Here is a 19824-nt window from a genome sequence, read left to right on the forward strand (position 1 = left end):
TGGGGTCTTCCCTTGTGGCTCAGCTGGTAAAGAATCTGCCTGCAATGCGGGAGACCTGGGTTCAATCCCTAGGTAGGAAAGATACCCTGGAGAAGGAAAAGGCTACCCATTCAAGTATTCTGGCCTGGAGAATTCCATAGACTGTATAGTCCACGAGGTTGCAAAGAGTCCGACACGACTGACCACTTTCACTTTCTTTCTTTCGTATTTTGGGCCCTACAGATGTTATGGTAAGAGTGGAATCAGAACTAGTTTCTGAGTACAAACAGTTTATATGTTGTCCTGCATATAGCAAATTGAAGTAGAAGAGACATGGTTTATTACCAAAAGGATATTTAAATGCCATATGCAAATACAGTGGCACAATACCTTAGTTCAGTTCAGTTCAGTTTAGTCACTCAGTCGTGTCCAACTCTTCACGACTCCATGAATCGCAGCATGCCAGGCCTCCCTGTCCATCACCAACTCCCGGAGTTCACTCAGACTCACGTCCATCAAGTCAGTGATGCCATCCAGCCATCTCATACTCAGTTGTCCCTTTCTCCTCCTGCCCCCAATCCCTCCCAGCATGAGAGTCTTTTCCAATGAATCAACTCTTCACATGAGGTGGCCAAAGTACTGGAGTTTCAGCTTCAGCATCATTCCCTCCAAAGAAATCCCAGGGTTGATCTCCTTCAGAATGGACTGGTTGGATCTCCGTGCAGTCCAAAGGACTCTCAAGAGTCTTCTCCAACACCACAGTTCAAAAGCATCAATTCTTCGGTGCTCAGCCTTCTTCACAGTCCAACTCTCACATCCATACATGACCACTGGAAAAACCATAGCCTTGACTAGACGGGCCTTTGTTGGCAAAGTAATGTCTCTGCTTTTCAATATGCTATCTAGGTTGGTCATAACTTTCCTTCCAAGGAGTAAGAGTTTTAATTTCATGGCTGCAGTCACCATCTGCAGTGATTTTGGAGCCCCCAAAAATAAAGTCTGACAGTTTCCACTGTTTCCCCATCTATTTCCCATGAAGTGATGGGACCAGATGCCATGATCTTCGTTCTCTGAATGTTGAGCTTTAAGCCAACTTTTTCACTCTCCTCTTTCACTTTCATCAAGAGGCTTTTGAGTTCCTCTTCACTTTCTGCCATAAGGGTGGTGTCATCTGCATATCCATGCTTATTGGTATTTCTCCCGGCAATCTTGATTCCAGCTTGTGTTTCTTCCAGTCCAGCCTTTCTCATGATGTACTCTGCATATAAGTTAAATAAGCAGGGTGATAATATACAGCCTTAACACACTCTTTTCCTATTTGGAACCAGTCTGTTCCATGTCCAGTTCTAACTGTTGCTTCCTCACCTGCATACAGATTTCTCAAGATGCAGGTCAGGTGGTCTGGTATTCCCATCTCTTTCAGAATTTTCCACAGTTTCTTGTGATCCACACAATCAAAGGCTTTGGCATTGCCAATAAAGCAGAAATAGAGGCTTTTCTGGAACTCTCTTGCTTTTTACATGATCCAGCAGATGTTGGCAATTTGATCTCTGGTTCCTCTGCCTTTTTTAAAACCAGCTTGAACATCAGGAAGTTCACAGTTCACATATTGCTGAAGCCTGGCTTGGAGAATTTTGAGCATTACTTTACTAGCATGTGAGATGAGTGCAATTGTGCGGCAGCTTGAGCATTCTTTGGCGTTGCCTTTCTTTGGGATTGGAATGAAAACTGACCTTTTCCAGTCCTGTGGCCACTGCTGAGTTTTCCAAATTTGCTGGCATATTGAGTGCAGCACTTTCACAGCATCATCTTTCAAGATTTGAAAGAGCTCCACTGGAATTCCATCACCTCCACTAGCTTTGTTTGTAGTGATGCTTTCTAAGGCCGACTTGACTTCACATTCCAGGATGTCTGGCTCTAGGTCAGTGATCACACCATCGTGATTATCTGGGTCATGAATATCTGTTTTGTACAGTTCTTCTGGGTATTCTTGCCACCACTTCTTAATATCTTCTGCTTCTGTTAGGTCCATACCATTTCTGTCCTTTATAGAGCCCATCTTTGCATGAAATATCCCCTTGGTATCTCTAATTTTCTTGAAGAGATCTCTAGTCTTTCCCATTCTGTTGTTTTCCTCTATTCCTTTGCATTGATCACTGAGGAAAGCTTTCTTATCTCTTCTTGCTATTCTTTGGAATTCTGCATTCAGATGCTTATATCTTTCCTTTTCTCCTTTGCTTTTCACTTCTCTTCTTTTCACAGCTATTTGTTAAGGCCTCCCCAGACAGTCATTCTGCTTTTTTGCATTTCTTTTCCATGGGGATGGTCTTGATCCCTGTCTCGTGTACAATGTCACGAACCTCATTCCATAGTTCATCAGGCACTCTATCAGATCTAGGCACTTAAATCTATTTCTCATTTCTACAGTATAATCATAAGGGATTTGATTTAGGTCATACCTGAATGGTCTAGTGGTTTTCCTTACTTTTTTCAATTTAAGTCTGAATTTGGTAATAAGGAGTTCATGATCTGAGCCACAGTCAGCTCCTGGTCTTGTTTTTGCTGACTGTATAGAGCTTCTCCATCTTTGACTGCAAAGAATATAATCAATCTGATTTTGGTGTTGATCATCTGGTGATGTCCATGTGTAGAGTCTTCTCTTGTGTTGTTTGAAGAGGGTGTTTGCTATGACCAGTGCATTTTCTTGGCAAAACTCTATTAGTCTTTGCCCTGCTTCATTCCGTATTCCAAGGCCAAATTTGCCTGTTACTCCAGGTGTTTGTTGACTTCCTACTTTTGCATTTCAGTCCCCTATAATGAAAAGGACAACTTTTTTGGGTGTTAGTTCTAAAAGGTCTTGTAGGTCTTCATAGAACCGTTCAACTTCAGCTTCTTCAGCGTTAGTGGTTGGGGCATAGACTTGGATTACTGTGATATTGAATGGTTTGCCTTGTATGTTGAAATAATTCTCAGTGGTACTTGAGCAGTTCCTTGTTAGCTTCCTTTTTACCCAATATCAGGAGGATGACATTTAGAAATACAAATTTTTAAAGCTTTATTCATTTTGTAGGTGTTACAGGAATAAATCTGTCCAAATTGATTTAGACTTGACATTTAAACCTGTATCTCAATCCTTGACTCCCCTGTTCCTTGTTGCTTTATTACGCTTGGATCATTTAGGTTGGGCACAGAGTCATAGCACTCACAACCTTTTGTCTTTACCCCATAAACAATGGGGTTCATGGTAGGTGGTACCAGTAAGTACAGATTTACCAGGAGGATAAGGACATGCCTGGGTACATGTTGTCCAAAGCGATGGGTAAAGAAGGAAAAGAAGGCCAGAGTGTAGAATATCAGGATGACATATGTATGGGCTCCACAAGTTCCAAAGGCATTTGTCCGGGCTTCCCTAGAAGGCAGTTGGAAGACTGTTCTCAAGATTAACCAGTAGGACAGGAAGATAAGGACAAAGTCCAGTCCTGTGGTGAGGAGAGCAGCAGTGAGCCCATAAATGCTATTAGGGACAATGCTATTGCAAGCCAATTTGGCAATGCCCATGTTCTCACAGTAAGTATGGTGAATGATGTTGCTCTGGCAGAAGTGCAGGTGGAAAATGAGTAGGACACCAGGGGTGACCACAGCCAGACCACTTCAAGCCACCAGAGCCAGGACCATTTTGCTAATGAGAGAGCCTGTAAGTAGGGTAGTATAATGGAGTGGTGCATAGATAGCCACATAGCGGTCAAAAGCCATGGCCAGTAGGACAGCAGATTCAGAGAGAAACAGAGCATGAACGAAAAACATCTGCATGAGACAGGCAGGAAATGTTGATATGGAAGGGCCCTGCCAAAAGATAAGAAGCATTTTGGGCACTGTGACGGTACAAAGTAGAACATCATTGAGAGCTAGCATGGCCAAGAAGAGATACATGGGTTCATGGAGGCTTCTGTCCCAGATCACTATCACCATAAGCAGGCCATTGCCTGTCACAGCCAAAAGGTACATGAAGTTGAAAGGGATGGAAATCCAAATTTGGAAGTCTTCTAATCCTGGGACACCAGTCAGCAAGAATGCAGTGAGGGGAGGGGATGTATAGTTTGATGTTGTTGTAGAGAAGTGGCCTAAGTCTTTTATGTGAAAAATAGAAGGAAAAGAGCCAGAGTAAATAACAGCAAAAAAGAGCATTTATTCCTTCAGCTTAGTCAAATCTGAACCATTAATTTTGGCATGATAATGGACGAAAGCAAAGTAATCCAAAAAAAATGAATGATCATGGGCAAACCAGTTCCTTTTCATGGAACATTTTTTCTCTGTGAAAAAAATTTGTGAATCAAAAAGAGTTGAGTTGAATTTTTGTAATGCCAGTTGTTATAAACTATACAATTTATGCATGTCTTTTGAACCTTTAACAGTTCTGTGTATATAGTGTTTCCCTCTAATTTGGTAATAAATTCTTAAATACTGAAAAGGTAATTTTTCTCTCTCCTTTGTCTTGGTGACACTGAATAGAAGATTGGAGAGAATTAATATTGTATTCTTCAGTGGACAAATTTAATGGGAGGAGATGGGTTGGATGGTAGACTGATAAAGAAAGAATTGAAGGCAGCATGAAAGGTTGAATTCTTGTTTTCCATCCTGAGGGTATGAGATATTTCCCTTGGTTTAAGTTTTCCCACAATAAAAAAAAAAAAAGATTTACTCATCTGTCCTTCATCTGAACTCTTGATGATAATGTTCATATTAACATTGCATTTAAACTGCTGTGCAAAAATTGTAGTGTTATCTATACCATCATAACACTAGTTCTCAAGGTACAAGAAATGGTTCAGAGAACACAAACAAAACTCAGAGTACTGAATGATTTTACTAGAGCAAGTAGATCACTGAAAAAAGTCAAAGCACACTGTTATTCAGTACCTAGAAGGCAGTGGCAACCCACTGCAGTACTCTTGCCTAGAAAATCCCATGGATGGAGGAGCCTGGTGGGCTGCAGTCCATGGGATTGAGAAGAGTCAGACACGACTGAGCGACTTCACATTCACTTTTCACTTTCATGCATTGGAGAAGGAAATGGCAACCCACTCCAGTGTTTTTGCCTGGAGAATCCCAGGGACGGGCGAGCCTGGTGGGCTGCCGTCTATGGGGTCACACAGAGTCAGACATGACTGAAGCGACTTAGCAGCAGTAGTAGCATTATTGAAAGAAATTTCCAAACAGTAGAGTGACTGCAATCTTTTATTCACAAATAAAAGATTAAGACATAATTTCAGCTACTTTTCTTTAGTAGCAGCAGTTCTTGCTCTTTTTTTTAATTTTATTTTTAAAATATATCAAAAATTATAAAGTAGATTTTAAAAAATCCCTCATTTGAAATTATCCATTATTCAGACCCATGGAACATAAATTCAGTTGGTCATGTTTGTAGCCCAAAGCAGTACATTTGGTAAAAGCATCATATACATAAATCAACACTTCCTGACTGAAACTCTTAGCATGTTTAAAATGATGGATAATAAACAATATTTCATCTAAAAAGAAGAAGAACAACATCAAAAATCTGGGATCTGCCCATGCTTCACTCTCATGTGAGGCTGTCACACCATTTAGCAGATGGAAAACTACCCTGCATTTCAAGATACCTGACAATCCTCTCTTGAGTTAACTGAAATCCTTTTCACATTACCCCAATCCTTATGAAGGACGTAGGGCACATTACCAAATTATCAACATAAATTTATCCTCCTCTCTCTCTCTTTCTCTCCCTCCTTTCATGAAATTCAGGTGAGGAAGAAAAAACAAAACTTCTCATCAAGAGGCAAACCCACAGATTAGGTAAAGGAGCTTTTAATGAAAACTCCAAGAAAGGATATTTTGAATGGTTGTTTCATTAAAACTGTGGAGGTATATCCATAATTTTATTAATTTCACTAGACTGAAGGTTTCCTTCTTTTTTGAGGCTATGTCCTAGTAGTGCCTGGCTTTGCTATATAACACACACAGAAAATATCAGCATGTTTACATGGAAGACATATCAGATACCAGCATAGGAATGGACAGTACAACAGAACTGGTAAAAATAATAATTTCAAATTTGTATCCAGCCTTATTATGTGCTAAGTGTTCCCTAAAATCTTTTCTAACCACTTTACATCAATTGTCTAATTAAATGGTCACAAATACCCGATAAACTAGTTATTATTGGTATCCCAGTTTTACATTGAACGGAACTCAGACATTGGAGGACTTTCTCAAGGTCACATCACTAATGAGTATGTAAAGCCTGCTATAAAATCCAGGGATCCTAATGACAGAATTCACAGTTATAACCACAAAACTGTTCTAATTTACCTTTCAGATGCATGGTTTTTCTAAATGATTGGAACATAAAAAAGACAGTCTTAAATATACTCTTTGTATATTCACAGTGATATTGCCAGGTCATAGACAAAAAAAAAAAATGTCTAGCTTATAAGGATACAGAAAAATAAATATATTTATAGGTTTATCTGTATTGTGCATAGATATCCATGAAAACAGACCAGGGAATAACCTCTGGGCTGAGAAGTCTTTTGGGTATTTTACATGCTGAGTGAGTCCTTTATAACTGAAACCCACAGTTAGTATTTGGATTAGCTGACTAAGTTTTCCTTTCATACTTGGGAAATTAGGTTTTCTAGTTTTAAACTGCATTTGATAATTTCTACCCCAGAGCCACTTCTGAGCAACAGCTCTGCTATTTTGCCAGCTTAATATGCAAGCCTGAAATAATACAAAAAACAACAACAACAACAACACACACACACACACGCACACACACAGAGGGTTTCCTATTGTTTGACTTCTCTGCAACCTAAGCTTCCCTGGGGCTTCCCTGGTGGCTCAGCTGGTAAAGAATCATCCTTCAATGAAGGAGATCTGGATTCGATCCCTGGGTTGGGAAGATCCCCTGGAGAAAGGAATGGCTACCCACTCTAGTATTCTGGCCTGAGGAATTCCATGGTATTGTCCATGGAGTTGCAAAAAGTTACACGCGAGGGCTTCTCTGGTGGCTCAGCTGGTAAAGCATCCTCCTGCAATGTAGGAGACTTGGGTTTGATCCCTGGATTGGGAAGACCCCTGGAGAAGAGAATGGCTACCCACTCCAGTATTCTGGCCTGGAAAATTTCATGGATTACATATAGTCCGTGGGGTTGCAAAGAGTCGGATAACGACTGAGCGACTTTCACTACTTTCATAACAAAGACAAAATATATGTCTGTACATTACCACTTGTTCTTTATCAGCATGTGTTAACATTTCATTGAGGTGAAAGTATGATAGAATATTTGAAGAACTCTCATTTTTCAAATGAAGCTTTTAAAAATTCACATATATTACCTTATAGAGCAGTTTTAGATTTTCAGAAAATATGAGAATCTGAAGTTTATGTATGCCCCCCCATACCCCATCCACCCAGCTCTGTCTTAATCTTAACCTCTTACATTAGTGTGATACATTTGTTACAATTGAAGAGCCAATATAGACACTTTATTAACTACAATCCATAGTTTATACATTAGGATTCACTCTTTGTGTTATATATTCTATGAGTCTTGACAAATGTATAATGACATGCATCTGCCATTACAGCATCATACAAAATAGTTTCACTGCCCTAGGGATCCCCTGTGTTCTATCTATTTATCCTTCCTTCCCTTTAACCCCTCTGACAACCACTGATCTTTTTCATTCTCTATAGCTTTTTTCCCCCCACAATGTTCTGTAGTTGATTGGAATCATACTGTACTGAGGCTTTTCATATAGGCTTCTTCCAGTTAGCAATATACACTTGAGTTTCTCCCATATATTTTATGGCTTGATTAACTCACTTATTTTTATTCCTGAATGACATTCTATTGTATCGGTATACCACAATTTATCCATTTATCTAGAGAAAAATATCTGGTCTTCATTTCTTTAAAAAATATTGTGTAAGGAATTTTCTTTGTAGTTAGATAAGTAGGAGAAGGAGAGATTGCACCTATCTGGTTTGGGAACTGATCTCAACTTATTGCCCTTTAATAGAAGTTTCATTATTAGTTTCAGCCTGTTTCCTCATGGTGTTCTATGAAGAGACTATGTTTTGGAATGAAAGAGTGTGTGTATGTTCTCAGTTGTGTCCTACTCTTTGTGACCCTATGGACTGTAGCCCACCAGGCCCCTCTGTCCATGGGACTTTCCTGGTGAGAATACTGGAGTGAGTTGCCATTTCCTTCTCCAAGAATGTAAGAGGCAAGTACTCTAATCATAGCTCTAGGTCTGAGAATGGATAGTCCTCTGAGGCTTAATTTTATCTTCTGTAAATGGGGTATAATAAACCATACCCACTTTGGGGCTATACTCACAATATGACAAATGTGAAACATTTAGCAAAGTATGCAGGTGCATTGTAATTTGTTAACAAAATATAACTGTTTTTTTCTTATTATCCTTAATATCCTAGCAAGCCATGTTTTTAATCACCGGATTCATTAATCCTTGCAGCTAGGTAATATAATGTCAGCTAGGCCACTAAGTGAGGACAAGAGAAGGCTGCATTTTATCTATTATGAGAAAGTAATTGGCTGGGCAGAGGTTTCAGCCTCTCTAAGATATCTAGACCACTCACATATATCTGAGTCTTGACCCTTGGAACTATGTACAATGTGGTCTTGTCTACAAACCAGCTCAGATGTGCTTGTTTCTGAGATGATCCTGAATATCAAGTTCATCCAGATCCATTATTTTGAGGATTGCAGGCACTGTTAGCTGGGTTCTCTACTCAGAATCTCTAAGGCTGCTGTCAGTGTGTCTGCTGGGCTGCATTTTCATCTACAGACATTACTTTTCTTCCCCCCTTCCTCCTTCACTTCCCTCATTTCTTTTATTTCTTTCACCAACTTTAAGATTTCCTTTCATATCTCAGACATAATGATACATGGTGGTCTGTTCCATCATACATCTGAGAGACTCTCCCTGACTAACCTTCAAGGCTAATTAAAACTGTTACAATTTATATCCTTTATAGAATTGACTTTTATATGTAACTCATCAGTATTTGATATTTATTTCTCTACTTTCTATTTCCAAAGACATAAGAAGCTATCCCTGAAGCAGTTTTCCCCCTACAGCTCTATATAAGAATACAGTAAGTATTCAATACATATACTATTTCCCTGCTGAGAGCTGAAGAGTTGCTACCATGACTATGAATTTTTATGCCCTTTTGGACATGAAAGTTTAAACCATGTCCATCCTTCCTCAGAATATCTTGTGCTGTGCTAAGAGAAAATATGGCATGATTTATACACAATACATTTTAAAAAATTCCTAAAGTATTGTTAAATTTCACTCAAATCTTTAAAAATCATTATAAATAAATGGCATTAAAATTTGTTAATCCAAACTTCCCAAAGAATGCAAAATAACAAATGATCCAATGGAGACTCTTTACATCATAGGTCATTGGGTCAGTCAGTTCAGTCACTCAGTCGTGTCCGACTCTTTGCGACCCCATAATCACAGCACGTCAGGCCTCCCTGTCCATCACCATCACAGGTCATTGGAAAAACACAAATATAAATCACAGTGAGATACTACTTCATACCCATTAGAATGCCTATAATCATGAAGACAGAAAAGTATTGGTAACTATGAAAAAAACTGAAATACTCATTGCTGCTATGAATGTAGAAGAGTGAAGCCAACTTGGAAAAATACATTGACAGTTTTTTAAAATATTAAACAGAGTGACCACACAGTTCACAATTCCACCTCTAGGTATCTAACCAAGAGAAATTAAAAATACATTCACATGGACTTGTGTATTAATTTTACTAGGAGTATTATTCATAATAGTCCCAATGGGGAAGTGACCCATTGTCCATCAACTGGTGAATGGATAAATAAGATGTGGTCTACCCCCAAAATTAAATGCTTCTTGTTGATATAAAAAATAACAAAGTATTAACATATATTATAACATGGATGAACTTCAAATACATTACAGTAGGTAAAAGAAACTAGAGACCAAAGACCAGCTATTATATGCTTTTATTTATATGAAATATCCAGTAAGGGTAATATATAGAGTCAGAAAGTAGATAAGTGGTTACCTAGGCTTGAGGACGAGAATGGAAAGTTACTGCTAATGGACAAGTGGTTCATTTTGGGAATGATGGAAATATCTTAAAATTAGCGTGGTAATAGTTGAATATTTACATAGATTCTTAATTATTTCTTTAAGTTAAATTCCTAAGAAGTGAACTCTGGGTCAAATGTCTGTATTTTTTAAGACTTCGGACACATGGTGCCAAATTTTTCTCCAGAAGTGTTGCCTCCAGGGCTACTGCCCCCATCAGCTCACTTGTGTGGGATTTTTGTAAACAAGTAAGTATGCATTATGATATATTGGGCATTAGGCAAGACAGAGGAGAAAGAAATGGCAATCCACTCCAGTATTCTTGCCTAGAGAATCCTATGGACAGAGGAGCCTGGTGGGCTGCTGTCTATGGGGTCGCATACAGTCAGACATGACTGAAAAGACGTAGCATGCATGCATGCACTGAAGAAGGAAATGGCAACCTACTCCAGTATTCCTACCTGGAGAATCCCAGGGACAGAGGAGCCTGGTGGGCTGCCGTCTATGGAGTCGCACAGTCGGACACGACTGAAGTGACTTAGCAGCAGCAATAGTTGAATAAGTCTTTCAATAAAGTAAAATGCATCAAAATGTACAATTAAAATGGATGTATTTTGTGGCATAGGTATCTCAATGTTGTTGTCCAGTAGTGTCTGACTTTTTGCGATCCCATGAGGGTCACCAGGCTCCTCTGTCCTCCACTGTCTCTTGGAGTTTTCTCAGATTCATGTCCTTTGAGTCAATGATGTTTTAGAAGGAGCAAGTGTCTTTCAATATAATAGCTATAGTCACTGTCCACAGTGATTTTGGAGCCCCCCCAAATAAAATCTGTACAACTTCCACTTTTTCCCCTTGTATTTGCCATGAAGTGATGGGATCAAATGCCATGATCTTTATCGTGTCCATACTTGCATGAAATTTTGCTTTGATATCCCCAGTTTTCTTGAGGAGATCTCTAGTCTTTCCCAGTCTATTGTTTTCCCCTATTTCTTTGCATTGTTCACTTAAGAAGGACTTCTAAGAAGGCCTCTCTTCTTTCTATTCTCTGTAACTCTGCATTCATTTGGGTATATCTTTCTCTTTCTTCCCTGCTTTTCACTTCTCTTTTCTCAACTGTTTGTAAAGCCTCCTCAGACAATCACTTTGCCTTCTTGCATTTCCTTTTATTTCATGTGCGTTTGGTCACTGCCTCCTATACAGTGCTTTGAATTGCTGTCCATTGTTCTTCAGGCACTCTGTCTACCAGATCTAATCCTTTAAATCTACTCATCACTTCTACTGTATAATCATAAAGGATTTTATATAGGTCATACTTGAATGACCTCGTGGTTTTCTCTACTTTCTTCAATTTAAGCCTGATTTTTGCAATAAGTAACTGATGATCTGAGCCACAGTCAGCTCCAGGTCTTGTTCTTGCTGACTGTATAGAGCTTCTAAATATTGGAGTGCAAAAATATAATCAATCTCAATAAAGCAGTTTTAAAGCTTAGTGGAGAAGACATAGGAAATAAATAATCAATGTTGCTATTATTGACAATAAAATTGTGTTACATTTACAAAATTTGCAAAGTAGAAAGCTACTAGATAGTAGCTGTCCAAAAAATATCTAGTGTTAAACAAATAAGGAAGCAGGATGGGTATGATAAGTACTAGTATAATGATTAATACACAAATGATAATAACATAGAGATGCTAATGCACTAAGATGTTATCAAGTATCATATATGAATGTATAAAATTGAGAGAAGAAAGTTAAGAGATGTTATAGAGATGTTATCTTAATAGTGATTTTAAACAAAAGGATTCCGAGGTTGGGAAGATCCCCTGGAGGAGGAAATGGCAACCTACTCCAATAGTCTTGCCTGGGAAATCCTACTGCTCATGGTATAACAGAGTCAGACACAACCGAACAACTAACAATTTCCCTTTCAGGTGTCATCTAAGTCAGAGAAGAGTAATAACCATTCTTGCATAAATACCTCACTTAGAAAGGGAACAGAATAATTTCCATTGGTTTACATAGTGATAAAGGGGTACTGGTTTGATAATTGCAAAATTTTAAGGGTTCCTTCCTGCTTACAAGCACAAGACGGCAGTGTCCCCTCATGTATGGATCTCAAATGACATAATAGCAAAGTTTTTTCCTTCTAGTTATTTTGCGATATAGTTGACATACATGCCTGCCTACTCAGTCGTGCCCAATTCTTTGCAACTTCATGGACTGTAGCCTGCCAGTCTACTCTATCCATGACATTTCTCAGGCAAAAGTACTGGAGTGGGTTGTCATTCCCTTCTTCAGGTAATCTTCCCGACCCAGGGTTTGAACCCTCATCTCCTGTGTCTCCTGCATTGGAAGCAGGTATTCTCTAGGACCGGCATAATCTCTATGACCTGCCCAATTCTGTTTATTTTTTAGTTCTGTAGTCCCCTTATTTTATTTTATAGTCTTAGTATTCATAGTTCTTTTATTCCACCAAGTATTTATTCAGTTGGAACCCTCCTGTCTCCCATTGTGTATGTAAACTCAGCAGCCAGAAGAGGTAGGGTCAGGATTTCCTTTAATTTGTCCACTTGTCTCTGTTAGGTGTTCTTCTGTTCTTGTGGAAAATCCTGCTGTCTCATCCTGAACACCATTGCTTGAACTTAAATCTAGAATTTACTACATAAGAATCTGTGATTTGGGCATTTACTTACCTTTTCAATTTTATAGCTCCCTCAGAGCATTGATAGCATTGAAGACTTCATTTGTTAATCTGTGCTTTTAATTTTCAATTATACATTTTTCATTTGAATTTTTAAAATATATTCCAGTTTCTTCCTGAATATTGAAATCATAGTTTTTTTCAGTATGTTTATTAATAATTATTTTATTTAAAATTTTTAAATATACATTTATTTATTTTAATTGGAGGCTACTTACTTTACAATATTGCATTGATTTTGCCATACATCGACATGAATCCGCCACGAGTGTACTCATGTTACCATCCTGAACCTCCCCTCCCACCTCCCTCCCCATACCATCCCTCTGGGTCATCCCAGTGCACCAGCCCTGAGCATTCTGCATCATGCATCAAACCTGGACTGGCAATCCATTTCACATATGATAATATACATGTTTCAATGCCATTTTCCCAAATCATCCCACCCTCACCCTCTCCCAGAGAGTCCAAAAGTCTGTTTTATACATCTCTGTCTCTTATGCTATCTAGCTTACAGGGTTATCGTTCAGTTCAGTTCAGTCATTCAGTCGTGTCTGATCTTTGTGACCCCATGAATCGCAGCACACCAGGCCTCCCTATCCATCACCAACTCCCGGAGTTCACTCAAACTCACGTCCATTGAGTCGGTGATGCCATCCAACCATCTCATCCTCTGTCGTCCCCTTCTCCTCCTGCCCCCAATCCCTCCCAGCATCAGAATCTTTTCCAATGAGTCAACTCTTCACATGAGGTGGCCAAAGTACTGGAGTTTCAGCTTTAGCATCATTCCCTCCAAAGAAATCGAGGGCTGATCTCCTTCACAATGGGCTGGTTGGATCTCCTTGCAGTCCAAGGGACTCTCAAGAGTCTTCTCCAACACCACAGTTCAAAAGCATCAATTCTTCAGCCTTCTTCACAGTCCAACTCTCACATCCATACATGACTTCTGGGAAAAACATAGCCATGACTAGACGGACCTTTGTTGGCAAAGTAATGTCTCTGCTCTTGAATATTCTATCTAGGTTGGTCATAACTTTCCTTCCAAGGAGTAAGCGTCTTTTAATTTCATGGCTGCAATCACCATCTACACTGATTTTGGAGCCCCAAAAAATAAAGTATGACACTATTTCACTGTTTCCCTATCTATTTGCCATGAAGTGATGGGACCAGATGCTATGATCTTCGTTTTCTGAATGTTGAGCTTTAAGCCACTTTTTTCACTCTCCTTTTTTACTTTCATCAAGAGGCTTTTTAGTTCCTCTTCACTTTCTGCCATAAGGGTAGTGTCATCTGCATATCTGAGGTTATTGATATTTCTCCCGGCAATCTTGATTTCATCTTGTGCTTCTTCCAGCCCAGCATTTCTTAAGATGTACTCTACATATAAGTTAAATAAGCACGGTGACAATATACAGCCTTGAAGTACTCCTGATGGTTATTGTTACCATCAATCTAAATTCCATATATATGCATTAGTATACTGTATTGGTGTTTTTCTTTCTGGCTTACTTCACTCTCTATAATAGGCTCCAGTTTCATCCACTTCATTAGAACCACAGCTCTCTTATCCCTTCGTCTGCTGTTGGACATCTAAGTTGCTTCCGTGTCCTGGCTATTGTAAACAGCCAGGATGTTGTTGTAAACAGCCATTCGTGCTGTGATGAACATTGGGGTACAGGTGTCTCTTTCAATTGTGGTTTCCTCAGTGAGTATGCCCAGCAGTGGAATTTCTGGGCCATATGGCAGTTCTATTTTCAGTTTTTTAAGGAATCTCCACACTGTTCTCCCTAGTGGCTGTACCAGTTTGCATTCCCACCAGCAGTGTAAGAGGGTTCCCTTTTCTCCACACCCTCTCCAGCATTTATTGCGTGTAGACATTTGGATAGCAACCATTCTGACTGGCATGAAATGGTACCTCATTACGGTTTTGATTTGCATATCTCTGATAATGAGTGATGTCGAGCATCTTTTCATGTATTTGTTAGCCATCTGTATGTCTTCTCTGGAGAAATGTCTGTTTAGTTCTTTGGCCCATTTTTTGATTGGGTGTTTATTTTTCTGGAATTGAGCTGCAAGAGTTGCTTGTACATTTTTGAGATTAATTGTCAGTTGCTTCATTTGCTATTAGTTTCTCCCATTCTGAAGGCTGTCTTTTCACCTTGCTTATAGTTTCCTTGTTGTGCAAAAGCTTTTAAGTTTAATTAGGTCTCAGTTGTTTATTTTTGCTTTTATTTTCAATATTCTGGGAGGTGGGACATAGAGGATCCTGCTCTGATTTACATCAGAGAGTGTTTTGCCTATGTTCTCCTCTAGGAGTTTTATAGTTTCTGGTCTTTGTTTAGATCTTTAATCCATTTTGAGTTTATTTTTGTGTATGATGTTAGAAAGTGTTCTAGTTTCATTCTTTTACAAGTGGTTGACCAGTTTTCCCAGCACCACTTGTTAAAGAGATTGTCTTTTCTCCATTCTATATTCTTGCCTCCTTTGTCAAAGATAAGGTGTCCATATGTGCGTGGATTTATCTCTGGGCTTTCTATTTTGTTCCATTGATCTATATTTCTGTCTTTGTGCCAGTACCATAATGTCTTGATGTCTGTGGCTTTGTAGTAGAGCCTGAAGTCAGGCAGGTTGATTCCTCCAGTTCCATTCTTCTTTCTCAAGATTGCTTTTGCTATTTGAGGTTTTTTGTATTTACGTACAAATTGTGAAATTATTTGTTCTAGCTCTGTGAAAAGTACTGTTGGTAACTTGATAGGGATTGCATTGAATCTATAGATTGCTTTGGGTAGTATACTCATTTTCATTATATTGATTCTTCCGATCCATGATCATGGTATATTTATCCATCTATTAGTGTCCTCTTTGATTTCTTTCACCAGTGTTTTATTTTTATTTTTATTTTTTTAAATTTTATTTTATTTTTAGACTTTACATAACTGTATTAGTTTTGCCAAATATCAAAATGAATCTGCCACAGGTATACATGTGTTCCCCATCCTGAACCCTCCTCCCTCCTCCCTCCCCATTCCATCCCTCTGGGTCGTCCCAGTGCACCAGCCCCAAGCACCAGTGTTTTATAGTTTTCTATATATAGGTCTTTTGTTTCTTTAGGTAAATATATTCCTAAGTACTTTATTCTTTTCGTTGCAATGGTGAATGGAATTGTTTCCTTAATTTATCTTTCTATTTTCTCAATGTTAGTGTATAGGAACTCAGGGGGGTTCTGTGTGTTGATTTTATATCCTGAAACTTTCCTATATTCATTGATTAGCTCTAGTAATTTTCTGATGGGGTCTTTAGGGTTTTCTATGTAGAGGATCATGTCATCTGCAAACAGTGAGAGTTTTACTTCTTCTTTTCCAATTTGGATTCCTTTGATTTCTTTTTCTGCTCTGATTGCTGTGGCCAAAACTTCCAAAACTATGTTGAATAGTAGTGATGAGAATGGGCACCCTTGTCTTGTCCCTGACTTTAGCGGAAATACTTTCAATTTTTCACCATTGAGGATAATGTTTGCTGTGTGTTTGTCATATATAGCTTTTATTATGTTGAGGTATGTTCCTTCTATTCCTGCTTTCTGGAGGGTTTTTATCATAAATGGATGTTGAATTTTGTCAAAGGCTTTCTCTGCATCTATTGAGATAATCATCTGGCTTTCATTTTCCAATTTGTTAATGTGGTATATTACATTGATTGATTTGTGGATAGTGAAGAACCTTGCATCCCTGGGATAAAGCCCACTTGGTCATGATGTATGACCTTTTTAATGTGGTGTTGGATTCTGATTGCTAGAATTTTGTTAAGGATTTTTGCATCTATGTTCATCAGTGATATTGGCCTGTAGTTTTCCTTTTATGTGGCATCTTTGTCAGGTTTTGGTATTAGGGTGATGGTGGCCTCATAGAATGAGTTTGGAAGTTTACCTTCCTCTGCAATTTTCTGGAAGAGTTGGAGTAGGATAGGTGTTAGCTCTTCTCTAAATTTTTCGTAGAATTCAGCTGTGAAGCCATCTGAACATGGGCTTTTGTTTGCTGGAAGATTTCTGATTACAGTTTCAATTTCCATGCTTGTGATTTAATTATTTTAAAGCCTATCTAATTTTTTTTTTATTTTTGGATCCTCTATGTTTATCCTTGTATTATTATTATTTTTAATATTAATCTTATAACACATATACTTGTTTCTTTTTCTGCTTGGTTATGCTATGACCAAATATTTTGTGTAAAAATAAACTAGAAATAATTTAAGTCTAGGATAATGTCATATAATATTATATAAGTTTGCAGGATATGTATACACTTCTGGTAGATGGTTATTGGCACCAATAATCTCATATCTCTTTAATAAAATCAGAATTTGAGGTTATTTTCACCTATGTTAGTCCATCTGAAAACTTATCTATTTGTGACTCACCCGTACATCTAGGGAAGATCCCATATGGTCTGGGTAACCTCTAGGACCTGGGTAATCTCTAGCACCTCTCCAGAACTAATATCTATTTTAGTTCTGAAGTCCCTTTATTTTATTTTGTAGTTTTAGTATTCATAGTTCTTTTTTTCTACCAGAGAGTTTTTCAGCTGGAACCCTCCAACCTTCCATTGTGTATCTAAACACAGCTGCCATTAGATGTAGAGTCAGAGTTTACTTGCATTTGTCCACTTGTTGCTCCCTTAGGCTTTCTCTGCTCCTGTGGAAATTCCTGATGTCTCATCCTGAACAACATCCCTCCCTTAGGCTCACAGCCCGCTACTCGTTAATGTACCACTAGTGTCTGTGATTCCCTCAGGCTTCCAGAGACCAATAAAACCAGGAAAAATGACGAGCTTCTTTTATCACAGATGTATAAGCTGGAAACATTCTATACTCCTTAGAAAACACTATTTCCAAATTGAGCACTTTAACTATGAGCAAGAAAGCAAAGTGGCGAAAGTTAATCAAGTGACAGAGAAACGCAAGTGGCCTACAGATAGGAGTAAGTCGATTATGGGGGAGGAGGGCAGATCTGGGAGGGAAAATCACTCTCAATTTCTCAGTGGAAAGAAGGGAAGAAACTGTGGGTCAAAAGTAAAAGATTGGCTTTGGATAGTTGGAGATAGAGAATTTGAATGAAGTGAAAAAAGTGAATTTTGCAGGGAAAAAATATATCATATGATGCAATAATATGAGATGAAATGTGTTTTGTTATTTTAAATACTTTGGAAAAGAGTATTTGGATAGAGTGGTGAGGAAAGAAACTTGATTATACAAAGTGAAAGAAAGAAAGAAGGTCTGCAGTTTAGTGAACAGGAGTGGCAATGAGGTCAGAAGTAGTAAAATGTGTAAGAGGCAATCTAGGGGATTTGAGAATGAGAGCACAAAGATGGACAGGGAAGGGAGCAAGGGAAAAATCATGTGTATAATCTACCTCTCTTTTTCCATACGGAAGAAGGAGCTTATAAGTACTGAAATGGCTTCCCTTTCATTCAGAGATCAGTAGGTCATTTAACATATTTTAAACACAGAAATGAACTAACTTGTTTATGTCTTTAAAAATTCACTGCTCTAAGGAGATTTGGTTTGAGGGGAATGACACAAAAGTGGAAAGTATTAGATGAGATAAGTGGCTAATAAAATAGTTTAGAAGAGAAATCATGACAGTGGTAAACAGCAAAAGTGAATAAGTTAAAATATTTTGGGCATCAAAGCAAGAGGACATGTTAGTGGATTTGAATAACAAAGGACAATGCATGTTGATCTCATATAAATATTTAGTGGTTTAAAAAAGATAATAAATACACAAATCATTTTAAGATTCTAAAAGTTCTCTTAGATATTAGGACCTGAATATTTTTCATGAATAAAACTTAAAGAATTGAATAATAGTGTCTTTTTCTTAAGCTATGAAAAGATCTGTGTTAATAAGAGAGATCTCTACTCATGAAATTAAAAGACACTTGTTCCTTGGAAGAAAAGTGATGACCAAACTAGACAGCATATCAAAAACAAGAGACATTACTTTGCCAACAAAGGTCTATCTAGTCAAAGTTGTGTTTTTTTCCAGTAGTCATATATGCAAAGTGAGAGTTGGACTATAAAGGAAGCTGAGCGCCAAAGAATTGATGCTTTTGAACTGCGGTGTTGGAGAAGATTCTTGAGAGTCCCTTGGACAGAAAGGAGATCCAACCAGTCCATCCTAAAGGAGATCATCCTGAGTATCCATTGGAAGGACTAATGCTGAAGCTGAAATTCCAATACTTTGGCCTCCTGATGTGAAGAACTGACTCTTTGGAAAAGACCCTGATGCTGGGAAAGATTGAAGGCAGGAGGAGAAGGGGATGACAGAGCATGAGATGGTCAGATGGCATCACCAATTCAATGGAGATGAGTTTGAGTAGGCTCCAGAAGTTGGTGATGGACAGGGAAGCCTGACACACTGCAGTCCATGAGGTCACAAAGAGTCGGACGCGATTGAGTGACTGAACTGAACTGAACTACTCAAGAAAGAGTCATTGAATCATGCAGAAAAAAGCCCAGATGATTAAATTTCAGGGGATTTGGTAATATACCTAAGACGCTATATGGCTGTTGTGACAGACAGCCTGGTAGTAAACAGATAGACTAGTTAAGTACTGATGTATTTAAATGTCTGAGGGAACTGATTTTTTGTTGTTGTTTTTGTTTATTTTAATATCATTGTGGCATTAGGAAAAGCACATGATGTCAGGCATATGACTGAATCTTCAAACATTGACCAAGCCAGTCACATAACTGCAGCAACCATGTAGATGGGTTAGCCACTGTTCTGGGAAATCACCATCCACATTAGCAGAACCCTAAAACTGATATCCATTAAAGCTATTATTGTACTTATGGAGTATTGGGCAAACCATTTGAGTCTCTAAGCCTCCACTTACATATCTATAATATTTCTTTCTGTTCACATCACTGAGATACTTTATGGTACAAATATGATTATCAAAATGTAAAAATTCAAAATTAAGGGGG

At 38.3% G+C, this 19824-nt stretch overlaps 1 pseudogene; it reads right to left on the reverse strand.

Annotated features, from left to right (window-relative positions):
- Window positions 1-3093: 3093 nt before the first annotated feature.
- On the reverse strand, window positions 3094-4164 carry LOC129627804 (olfactory receptor 52Z1P-like; annotated as a pseudogene).
- Window positions 4165-19824: the final 15660 nt, after the last annotated feature.

This window comes from Bubalus kerabau, chromosome 15 (genome assembly GCF_029407905.1).
Source record: "Bubalus kerabau isolate K-KA32 ecotype Philippines breed swamp buffalo chromosome 15, PCC_UOA_SB_1v2, whole genome shotgun sequence".
In the NCBI taxonomy this organism is placed as follows: domain Eukaryota; kingdom Metazoa; phylum Chordata; class Mammalia; order Artiodactyla; family Bovidae; genus Bubalus; species Bubalus kerabau.